Source organism: Natrix helvetica, assembly GCF_964273705.1.
Source record: "Natrix helvetica genome assembly, chromosome: W".
In the NCBI taxonomy this organism is placed as follows: Eukaryota; Metazoa; Chordata; class Lepidosauria; order Squamata; family Natricidae; genus Natrix; species Natrix helvetica.
The window spans coordinates 60,469,869-60,481,096 of NC_138555.1; the positions used below are offsets into that span (position 1 = coordinate 60,469,869).

Sequence of the window (11,228 nt, forward strand, 5' to 3'; positions counted from 1 at the left end):
CTGAAAGGGGCGGCTAACCTCCGGCCGGAGCCTATTCATAGGTTCCCCTCTTGGGATTTACCTTTAGTTCTCCGTGCTCTGACGGGTTCTCCTTTCGAACCACTTCGCTCTGTTCATCTCAGGCTGCTATCTCTTAAGGTTGTTTTTCTGGTGGCAATTACTTCGGCCAGGCGCATCTCAGAGCTGGGTGCCCTTTCCTCCAAGGAGGACCTTTGCCATTTTCACCAGGATAGGGTAGTACTTCGCCTTGATCCTACCTTCCTCCCGAAAGTGAACACTCCCTTTCACAGGGAGCAAGAGGTCATTCTGCCGAACTTTTGTCCGGGTCCTTCTACTGATAGGGAGAGGCTTTGGCACCGTTTGGATGTGCGTCGCGCTCTGCGCATCTACCTCTGATGGACTGCGGGGATCCGCAAGTCGGAGGCATTATTTGTCTCTTTCCAACCTCGGACGTTGGGGACCAGGGTGTCCTCGGCGACCATTGGCCGTTGGTTGAGACGGGCCATCGTGGAGGCCTATGAGGCGTCGGGTCAGCCCGTTCCCTCGGGCATAACGGCCCATTCCACTAAGCGTGCGGCAACCACGGCAGCGTGGGCCACTAGGGCCCCCTTCGAGGATATTTGTCGGGCGGCTACTTGGGCGTCCCCGACTCCCTTTATCAGACATTATCGGCTGGACTCGTTTGCCTCGGCGGAGGCATCGTTTGGCCAAAGGGTCCTGCAGAGGGTGGTAGCGGATCCTCCCCCTCGGCCGTAGTTGTTGGTGTTTTTCCCTCCCTGGGACTGAGCTTGGGTATGTCCCGCATGTGACCGCTCCCTCTCCCCCACTGGAAAAAGAACGTTGGTCTTACCTGAACGTGTCTTTTATGGGGGGGAGAGGGAGTGGTCACAACCCGCCCTGTTTCTTGGTGGTGGGCCCAGGGGAGGGCCGGGCGGTTTTTGTGCACGGGTTGTGTTTGTGTTTGTTGTTTTTCGGTTCTGGAGTTCGCCTTCGAGGAAACTGGGTAAGAATGGGAAGGCAGGAGTATTTAAGAGTTTGCTCTCAGTCTTTGGACCAATCAGGCTTTGAGAATACCCGCATGTGACCGCTCCCTCTCCCCCCCAGAGAAGAAACGTTCAGGTACGACCAACGTTCTTTCTGTGTCTCTTTGTGCAGGCCATTCATTGGAGCAAGGTGGTCAGTGGGTGACTTCAACACACAAAAGGACAGTCATCTTCCTTTTCTATTATTTTGTGTGCTGGTTTCATCCTAATGCAGTGCATGCAATGGAAGAGTTCATTTCTGTGTCTCTTCTTTGTGCAGGCCACTCATTGGAGCAAGTGTGATCAGTGACGTAGAAGACCGGCAAGGACAGTCATCCTTCCTCTGTAAGTAGCTGTCTTTATTGTTTTGTGTGCTGGTTTCATCCTAATGCAGTGCATGCAATGGAAGAGTTCATTTCTGTGTCTCTTCTTTGTGCAGGCCATTCATTGGAGTCACTGATACTGAAGACTGGAAAGGACAGTCATCTTCCTTCTGTAAGTAGCTCTTTTATTGTTTTGTGTATTTATTTTAATCTTATTTAAGTAGTAAGTGCACAAAATAATAATTTTCCTTTTTTATATCTTCTTTTTGTAGATCATCCATTGGGGCAAAGAATGCAGTGACATTGTCTTGACCACTCCCTCCGGGTCACATGACTGCCAAGTCACTCCCACCCAGTCACATGACTGCCAAGCCACTCCCACCCGGTCACATGACTGCCAAGCCACTCCCACCCGGTCACATGGCCCGCAAGCCACTCCCACAAAGCAGGCCACACCTACAGAAGAGGTTCTAAAAAATTCTGAAACCCACCACTTGTTGTGGCCCAGCAGCGGGCGGCTGAGCTGTTGCTGGAATCTGACAGCGATGAACATTATGGGACTGCCCTGGAGGCTGAGGAAGACTCTGGGGGGGTGTTCGGAGTCAGAGCAGGGACTAGAGAGTCCTGTTGGCCACCAGATGGCGTCTGAGTCAGGGAGCAGTGAGGAAGAACAGGGGGAGGTTTTCCCTGACATTCGGATGCGGAGGGCTGATAGGAGGAGGCAGCTGTGGAAACAGGCTCGCAGAAGGAAATAGGACACAGGTGGCTACTGATTGGTCCCTCCCAGAGAGCTTATAGGTGGAGCAACGGGAGGGGAATTTTGCAGGAAACATCAGTTTAAGTTTGAAGAACTCTGGTAATTCCGTGAGTCTGATTTTTCATAGAGATAAGTTTCTGGGCTCCTAGCCAAGGGGTGGCTTATCTACTTCATTAGTCGTGGCAGATGGCCAAGCTGGCATCAGTATAATTTGGAGGCTTGGGGGACAGAACACCACTGGTGTGAGATAGGCTAAAACCTTGGTTCAGGTCTAAAAAACAGGCTGAAGGCTGCAGGCCCGAAAAAGTCTGGTCAAGTCCAAAGCCTTATTTCCTTTCTTGTAAGAATTGCTGATATGACTAATGTTTATTTTTATCTGCAGTAAGGCAAGCTGACCCAGACGGATGTTATTCACTTCTGCTTTCCTCCCCAAATGCAATAGTTAGAATATGATAAGGTTTGCACAATTCTTGAGATGCGTGTAATTCTCTTTTCTGTCATTAACTGTAACCAAATATCTGTATGAAGCATTTTCCAGTTCCTCTTAGGACCATATATGTCAAATGTAGCAATCAGCCACTGTATACGTAATGTGGGGTATAAAACCCTGTTTATGATAATCATTTGGGGTCCGGACAAGTTGTTTTCTCTTTGTTCGGTCCTTTATTATGCATAATAAAACTGTTTCCTACACTAGAGTGCTTGGCTGTGTCCTTCCCTCTTCCTACATCAAGTGGCGACCGACGAAGGGACTGGCTGAGGTAATATTTTACTGAGGACCGTTCAACCCCTTGGGCCCTCGGGGCAGTCGCTTCTGAACATCCTCCAGGCGCCACGGGAGTTTCCTGACTTCCGGGAGGCGGCAGCGACTTCCCTGTGAGGCCGACGGTGCTGTGAACGAGTCCAAGAACCCTGTGGTGTAGGAAAGAGGATTTGTGTGTTTCCTGGCCAGGACGTGTGCAGTTTCAGGCGAGTATCTGTAACAATTGGTACCTGTCTCATTTGCAGACAGAAGAGGGGACCTGATCTCTCCCCTGGACTCGGGACGGCTGTCCTAATGAAGTCCGTGTGAGGTAATTGTGTGGGAAGGTTAAGTCACCGCAGTTCTCGTTAGTGGCCGTGAGAACCGGGGCTGCGAGTCGGTGACAGTGTGTTAGGATGGGGGGGAACCAGAGTGTGCCCAACACACTGTTGGCATGCATGGTGAAAGGCTTGGATAGCTATTGTGGAGACCCCTCATATTCTAAAGTACTGAAGGATAGATTAAAGCATTTGTGTAAAAATGTGTGGCCACATAGAGGAATTGGGTGGCCACCAGAGGGATCCTTTGCTGATGAGATGTGGGGGATTATAGCTCAGTGGGTAAATGCTATAATGCTTGGACTGAAATAGCTAACGATTTGTTGCAAAGTCAGGCAGAGATGGTGCGTTTGTGTGTGGCACGATCTAAAATTAAAAATGAAATACTATAAGGAAACAGAGTGATGTGGAAGAAGATGGGGGGGCAGCTGGGGGAATAGAGGAAGCAGTAGTGGGGGTGCAGACCCGTGCAGCCAAATCTGAGGCGAAGGTTTACTGCAAAGGCGAAGGTTTTCTGCAGAGATTGATAGGGGCATAGGCTGAACTATTAGTTGTGGCTTTGCAAGGAGGGATATCCATGGGGCCAAGCCGGCGTGCTTGGAAAAGGGAATGTTCGAGACGTATGGAGAGAGGAAGGGGGGCTTGGAGAGGAGAAGGAAGACCGCAGCCGGAGGGAGAAAGCAGAGGAGGCCAGAGAGCTGGTAGGTTTATTGGCAGAGGTGGATTTAGGGGAAGAAGAGGTACTAGGGGATTTAATAGAGGTTTTGGGAATCTCAGCCGGCTCCAAGAGGTGTCAGAGACAGTAGGGTTGGCTGAAACAGATTGGACAGATTGACGGGGACCAGGCTTGGAAGAGACCCCTTGGTAACCGTAAATGTCGGGGGTCAACAAACAACTTTTCTAGTGGATACTGGAGCGGGGAGATCTGTGGTGAATAAGCCTATATCAGCACCTGGACCATATACAATTCAGGTCCAGGGAGTTTCAGGACAGGTTTGGGGTCATAAGGTTCTGAAGCCTGTCTCTTGTGATTTTAAAGGAGCTAAAATACAGCATGAGTTTTTGTACATACCTGAATGCCCAATTCCATTGTTAGGTAGGGATCTACTTAGTAAATTAGGGGCAACCATTTCCTTTGATGAAGGCAGACAGAGAGTGACAGTAAGACATTCGCCGGAGGAGACATGGAGATTGATGATAGGTAGGCAGATTGGGGGGGCAATTCAAGATGGTATCTGGTACCGTTTTGATGTGCCTGGGTTGTGGGCAGAGGACAACCCGCCGGGCTTTGCAGCCCATCATCCACCAGTGGTGGTAGAGGTAAAGCCAGGGGCAGTTCCTGTGCGTATAGGGCAGCGACCTGTTTCGAGGGAAGCAGTCTATGCTGTGTATGAAAGCATTCAGAGATATTTGGAGGCTGGAGTTTTATTATTTATTTTATTTATTTATTTTATTAAATTTGTTAGCCGCTCCCTCTCCACAAAGGGACTCGGGGCGGCGTACAATAAATAAAACACATATTATAAAATTACACATTGTACGGAGGAGGTATAGCTCACAAGCCGACCGCCATTCCCTCCGGAAGCTCCTCCTCCGGATACTAGCATTAGTGGATGCTCATTAGTGGATGCTCATTAGTGGATACGAGCATTAGTGGATGCTCAAGCCCCCTGGCATACCCCAATAATTCCTATCAAAAAGAAGGATGGGTCTTACAGGCCAGTTCAGGACCTTCGACCCGTAAATTTGCTGACAGTGACCCTACATCCAGCTGTGTCAAACCCTTATACCCTCCTTAGTTTAATTCCACCTAAAGCTGCTTGGTTTTCTGTTATAGATTTAAAAGATGCATTCTTTACAATACCGATACATCCTATCAGTCAACCACTTTTTGCTTTTGAATGGGAACATCATCATACTGGCACTAAATCACAGTATACCTGGACTAGGCTTCCCCAAGGGTTTAAAAATTCCCCTACTCTGTTTGGCACTGCCTTAGCAAAGGATTTACAATACTATGTACCTTGTTAACAAGGAGATACAATTTTACAGTATGTGGATGATGTGTTAGTGATAGGCATGACAGAGGACACTTGTTGGGATAATACCAAGAGATTGTTGGATTTGTTGTTGGAGTGTGGGTATAGAGTTTCCAGGAAAAAAGCATACTTTGTGATGAAGCGTGTCAGATATCTAGGGTATGTTATAGAACAAGGCAGTCGTGCATTAGGACCTGAAAGGAAGCATGCAATTTTGGCTCTGGCTGAGCCTAGGTCAAAAGACAGTTGAGGAGTTTTCTGGGATTGGCAAGTTTCTGTCGTATTTGGATTCCAAATTATGCTTTGAGCAGCTCCTTTGTATGCCGCAACTAAAGGTGCAAACCTGGAACCCCTTGAATGGGGAGGAGAACAAAAGAAAGCATTTCATGATGTTAAAGAAGCTTTAGCCTTTCAATCTATATGTAGACACAAATAGAAATATAGCATTAGTGGTGCTGACTCAGCCCCTTGGAAGCTGGCAGCAGCCGGTAGCTTATTTTTCTAAGCAATTAGATGGAGTAGCAAAAGGTTGGCCTCATTGTCTAAAGGTATTAGCTGCCATTGCTGAGTTGATTCAAGACTGTAATAAGCTCACTTTCTCAAGTACTATAAATGTACACACCCCATATGCAGTGCAATCAGTTTTGGATGCTAAGGGACATCTGTGGATTAGTGGACAGCGTTTAGCCAAATACCAAGCAATCATGATTGAGAACCCACAAGTGAGCTTAGTAACCTCAAATAGATTAAATCCTGCTACTTTGTTACCAATAGAGACAGCACCAGTACACAATTGCTTAGAGGTTTTGGATAAGGTGTATTCAAGCTGCCCAGATTTAACAGACATACCATGGTCAGATGCTAAATTCAGTTGGTATACTGATGGATCTAGCTATGCGATAGGAGGCAGAAGGGTGTTAGGATATGCAATTGTGGATGATGAAGGAGTGGTAGAAAGTGGTCCCATAGGGCAAGGGTACAGTGCACAAGTGGCAGAATTATGGGCTTTGATAAGAGCATTAGAAAGAGCTGAGGGAGAGTCTTTGAATGTGTGGACAGACAGCAAGTATGCATTTCTTACACTACATGCACATGGAGCTGTATATAAAGAAAGGGGATTTAGAGATTCAGCCGGAAAGTACATTTTGCATGGACATTTAATAAGCAGGTTGCTTGATGCGGTACAGAAACCTAAAAAGGTAGCAGTGATGCATTGCAAAGGACATCAGAGAGGAGATGATAAGGTGGCATTGGGCAACAGGGCAGCAGATGTAGGAGCAAGGGATGCAGTGAAGAGATCTGAACCATTATCTGACTTATCTGTATGTGTGGCAGTGGACATGGGAGTGATCCCACCTGAGATTAAACCTACATATTCCCAACAGGAAAGTGTGAAAGCTGTGACTGATTTGAAGGCAAGAGTGGAAGATGGGTGGTATATCTTACCAGACAACAGGGTTTTTGTGCCGTCGTCTGTAGCTTGGACACTAGCTCAGTTAGCCCATGAGGCTACTCATATGGGGAAAACTGTATTAGAAGCTGCTCTACAGAGGGATTATTACATCAATGGCCTGGCTGGCATTGCAGCTGGGGTGGTAGCTAAATGTGTCACTTGTGCAAAGGTAAACCCAAGGCAAGGACCCCTGCTGCCCCCAGGGGCAATACCATGGTCATATATCCCTATGGATTATGTGATGGTTGATTTTACTGACATGCCGAGGTGTGGATTGTTCAAAGCCATGTTGGTTATGGTAGACATGTACACAGGATGGCCAGAGGCCTTTCCTAATAAGACTAAACAAGCTAGGGAGGTGGCAAGATTGTTGTTGAAAGAAATAATCCCAAGGTTTGGGATTCCTAGTCATATGTCATCTGACAATGGACCAGAGTTTGTACACCAGGTTAATCAAGCTGTAGCAAGTGCGGTAGGCATAAAATGGAGGTTTCACAGTGCGTTTCGGCTATAGTCTGGGGGTTCTTGTGAACGCATGAACAGGACCCTAAAGGAACGAATAACAAAGATATGCTCAGAGAGCCATTTGAAGTGGCCAGATGCTTTGCCGTTAGCCTTGTATGCAATTAGGAGCTCTCCTAGAGGGCAACACAAGTTATCACCTTATGAGCTGATGTTTGGTAGGCCTCCAAATCTCCTGAGAAGAGGTTTATTGGGATGGCCTGATTTGGGTCATAAGGGGGGTGTTTGGAATATGGAAATGGTGCAGGAATTGAATAAACAAGTTGAAAAACTCCAAAAAGGAACAGCTTGAGGGAAGGTGGAAAGGGCCTTTTACTGTTGTTATGTCTTCTCCGCTTGCAGTGAAGGTTGCAGGATCTAAGTCCTGGATCCACTGGACACGAAGTAAGACAGCAGCAGATGCAAGTTGGAAGGTGTCTGTGGATCAGAAGAACCCAACCAAACTTACTTTTAAACGTGTCAGATGATGTATGTTGTGTGTGTGTAATAGGATGCTGTTAGCAGACTAAGGTGTAAAGGTTGAAGATTTGCCCTGCTGGACTACTCCTGGATGCTGGTCTCCTGAGCACGGCAGAAGATTGGTAACGATCTATCTAATCATAGAAGATAAATTACAGTTTTATAAAATAGTAGGTGTAGGTACACACTCCTACTACACGCTCAAATCTTGCCCCACCATCAGGAAGGCATTGGAAGATGATCGCAAGGAGATTCAAAGAGAACGTGAAGCTGATAAACATGCTCCTGAAATATGGTATTGTGTGGATATGGGTAAGTGCTATGGTGCATGGAGTGGACAGTAACCTGGTATGTGTTAGCAACTTGGGTCAGTGGAGTAAGCCAGAAGAACAGCCTCGTATAATACAAGCATTTAACATTGGAACAGGGAATTGTCATAGTCCATCACCTATCCTGTTTACCCCTGAACGTTGGAATGGTATTTTGCCCCACCCGTGTACTACTCCTAGATTGTTTGACAAAATAGCTGCAATCACTTGCCAAGCCCGAGGGTACTCAAACCCTAAGGTTTGTCAATATGTAGGATATCTCTTAAGGAGAGGGATTTGTGAGAGAACCCCCTTAAAAGAAGGAAGCAACTCACTCACCTTAGATTGTGGAACACCTCAATACTGGGGATGGAAACCTGTGACGTCTCCCTCCCAATTGAGAACTGGTTGGCAGGGAACATGCATGTTACAAATAGCAGCTGGAACTGTTGAATTTGGTATGACAATAAAAAATCCGTGAAAATCTTCTTCTCCAAGAAGAAGAACTAGAGACACCAAAGATCATATAGGGTTAGGCCCATGTACTCCATGTGTAAGTCAGGATGGTTATCCAAATGGAGGTGGAAGTACCTAAAACATGTGAGCAGTTTGATCTAACTACATGTGTATTCGGTACTAACCAACCTGTAATAGTTAATAGGTGCAATGGGACACAAGGAGTATAATATCACAAAAGATAAACAGACAGATGCAACCCTGTAAAACTGACTTGTACACCTACAAAAACATGGGAAGGGTTGTATGGATTAGGAATCTATGCAAAAGGAGCAGACCCTCATGTAATACTCAAATGGAAGATTACCAAAACAACAAGAAAGGTACAAGACACTAAGGGCCTATTTTGGTCATTTTATCTGGAAATGGAAAAACTAAACATACCAGAAATTCCTCAATATGTAACTAATACTTTTGTTAAATTAGCTGAGGACATAGCCCATACTCTGAGTGTAGCCAATTGTTTTGTATGTGGAGGGAGTAACATGGGAGAGAAGTGGCCCTGGGAAGCTCAGGAACTTAATCACTCTAAGGTATTAGAAATGGAGCAACAAGGAAACCTGTCTTATAATCAGGGAAAAGATGGAGATTGGACCCTCACTACCAACTTGGTAGGAAATGTGTGTTTTAGAAGGAGAAGTAAAACTGGAGGTAAGGAAGTAGGTAATCTAATATGCACAGGAAAATGGGATGGTGGAAGCAATACCACAGAGGGAGTTGATGAACAGGCCCTGTTTAAAATTAAGGGGCTGGAGTTCTTGAATGATCCTGATAATCAAACCCTCGTATGGTTAGCCCCTGATGGACTATACTGGAACTGTGGAAAAATGGTATATGGATCATTACCTGCTAATTGGTGTGGAACATGTGTTCTTGGGATAATCAGACCTGGATTCTTCCTACTTCCATTACGAAACAGACAGATTTTGGGGGTTCCGGTTTATGATGAGGTTGGAAATGTACAAAGGAAAAAGAGAGGCGTAGACACATCTATTATAGGGAAAGTTAATGTGGGAGGTAATCATCATAGTTGGGGAGATGAAGAATGGCCTGCAGAACGAATCATACAGGTATATGGACCAGCTGCATGGGCGGAAGATGGCATGTATGACTATCGTACCCCTGTGTACACCCTAAATCGTCTGATTCGTTTGCAAGCAGTTGTGGGAATCATAACTAATGAGACAGTTAAGGGTCTTACTCAATTAGCCAGGGAAAGTGCAAAGTCCACACCTTATATTATGTAAAACAGATTAGCTTTAGATTACCTATTAGCTAAGGAAGGAGGAATATGTGGAAAGTTCAATCTGACTAATTGTTGTATCGAAATAGATGAAAGTGGTAAGGTAATTAAAGAAATCACTGATAAAGTGGTTAAAATAGCCCATGTGCCAGTACAAACTTGGAAAGGTCTCAATTTACAAGATATATTTTCAGGATGGTGGCCTAAATTGCCTGGCTTATAAGCCATTGTGGGTCTGGTGGGATTGATTGCTGCTGGCTGTGTGCTACTCCCATGTGTGTTACCCATCTTTGTTAAAACTATCACTAATAGTCTATCTTTATTAGCTGAAAGGAAAGCAACTGCTCAGGTAATGGCAATGTGGGAATACGAAAAGCTTCAGCCACAAGAGGTTGGAGGAGATCCAGAATATGTGATTCTTCTGGACATGTCAGATGAGTCACAAAGGGGGGAAGTGAGATAAGCTAAAACCTTGGTTCAGGTCTAAAAAACAGGCTGAAGGCTGCAGGCCCGAAAAAGTCTGGTCAAGTCCAAAGCCTTATTTCCTTTCTTGTAAGAATTGCTGATATGACTAATGTTTGTTTTTATCTGCAGTAAGGCAAGCTGACCCAGACGGATGTTATTCACTTCTGCTTTCCTCCCCAAATAATAATAATAATAATAATAATAAATTTGGATTTATTAGCCGCTCCCTTTCCGAGTAGGACTCGGGGCGGCGCAATAGTTAGAATATGATAAGGCTTACACAATTCTTGAGATGCGTGTAATTCTCTTTTCTGTCATTAACTGTAACCAAATATCTGTATGAAGCATTTTCCAGTTCCTCTTAGGACCATATATGTCAAATGTAGCAATCAGCCACTGTATACGTAATGTGGGGTATAAAACCCTGTTTATGATAATCATTTGGGGTCCGGACAAGTTGTTTTCTCTTTGTTCGGTCCTTTATTATGCATAATAAAACTGTCTCCTACACTAGAGTGCTTGGCTGTGTCCTTCCCTCTTCCTACATCAGGTGTATAAGATACATTTCAGAATTCTGCATTCTTTTTAAAATTAAAAATACTGCAACTAAGAAATCCCAGAGCCTAAGCAATCATTATGCTTTATATCCACAATGTCTAACATAGTTCTTTACTGACCAGGGTGGTTGACTGATCAACCTTGAAGAAGAGGGAGGCTCAGCCAGTTTTCAATGCTAGGCAAATATTTGGTGACTTAAAAAATATATCTGGATTTTTTGGGAGTGGGGTTAAGGGTAACAGTAGACCATCAAATAAATGCATCAGCAAATAGAGCCTAGATTTCTGTCACATTTTAATTTTCTCAGGGTTGGAGTCTCCCCCCCCTCCCTTTTTTTCTAGGCTTGTTAACTTTTTGTTACATGACATTTATGCACTATTTATTCTCACTTCTTCAGTTTTAGGGTCCAAGTCACAAAATAGTGCCTTTCCTAATTTTAGCATAAGTTGTACTTCAGAATGGTGCAACCAGTTTAGAGCAGCA

The 11,228-nt window shown here is 45.2% G+C and overlaps 1 long non-coding RNA gene across 1 annotated transcript; it reads left to right on the forward strand.

Annotated features, from left to right (window-relative positions):
• The first annotated feature begins 1,323 nt into the window (after nt 1-1,323).
• On the forward strand, nt 1,324-1,763 carry LOC309400679. Its single transcript, XR_014176691.1, has 3 exons — nt 1,324-1,367; nt 1,462-1,517; nt 1,618-1,763. It is a non-coding gene; the product is annotated as an uncharacterized lncRNA (long non-coding RNA).
• The last annotated feature ends 9,465 nt before the right edge of the window (nt 1,764-11,228 follow it).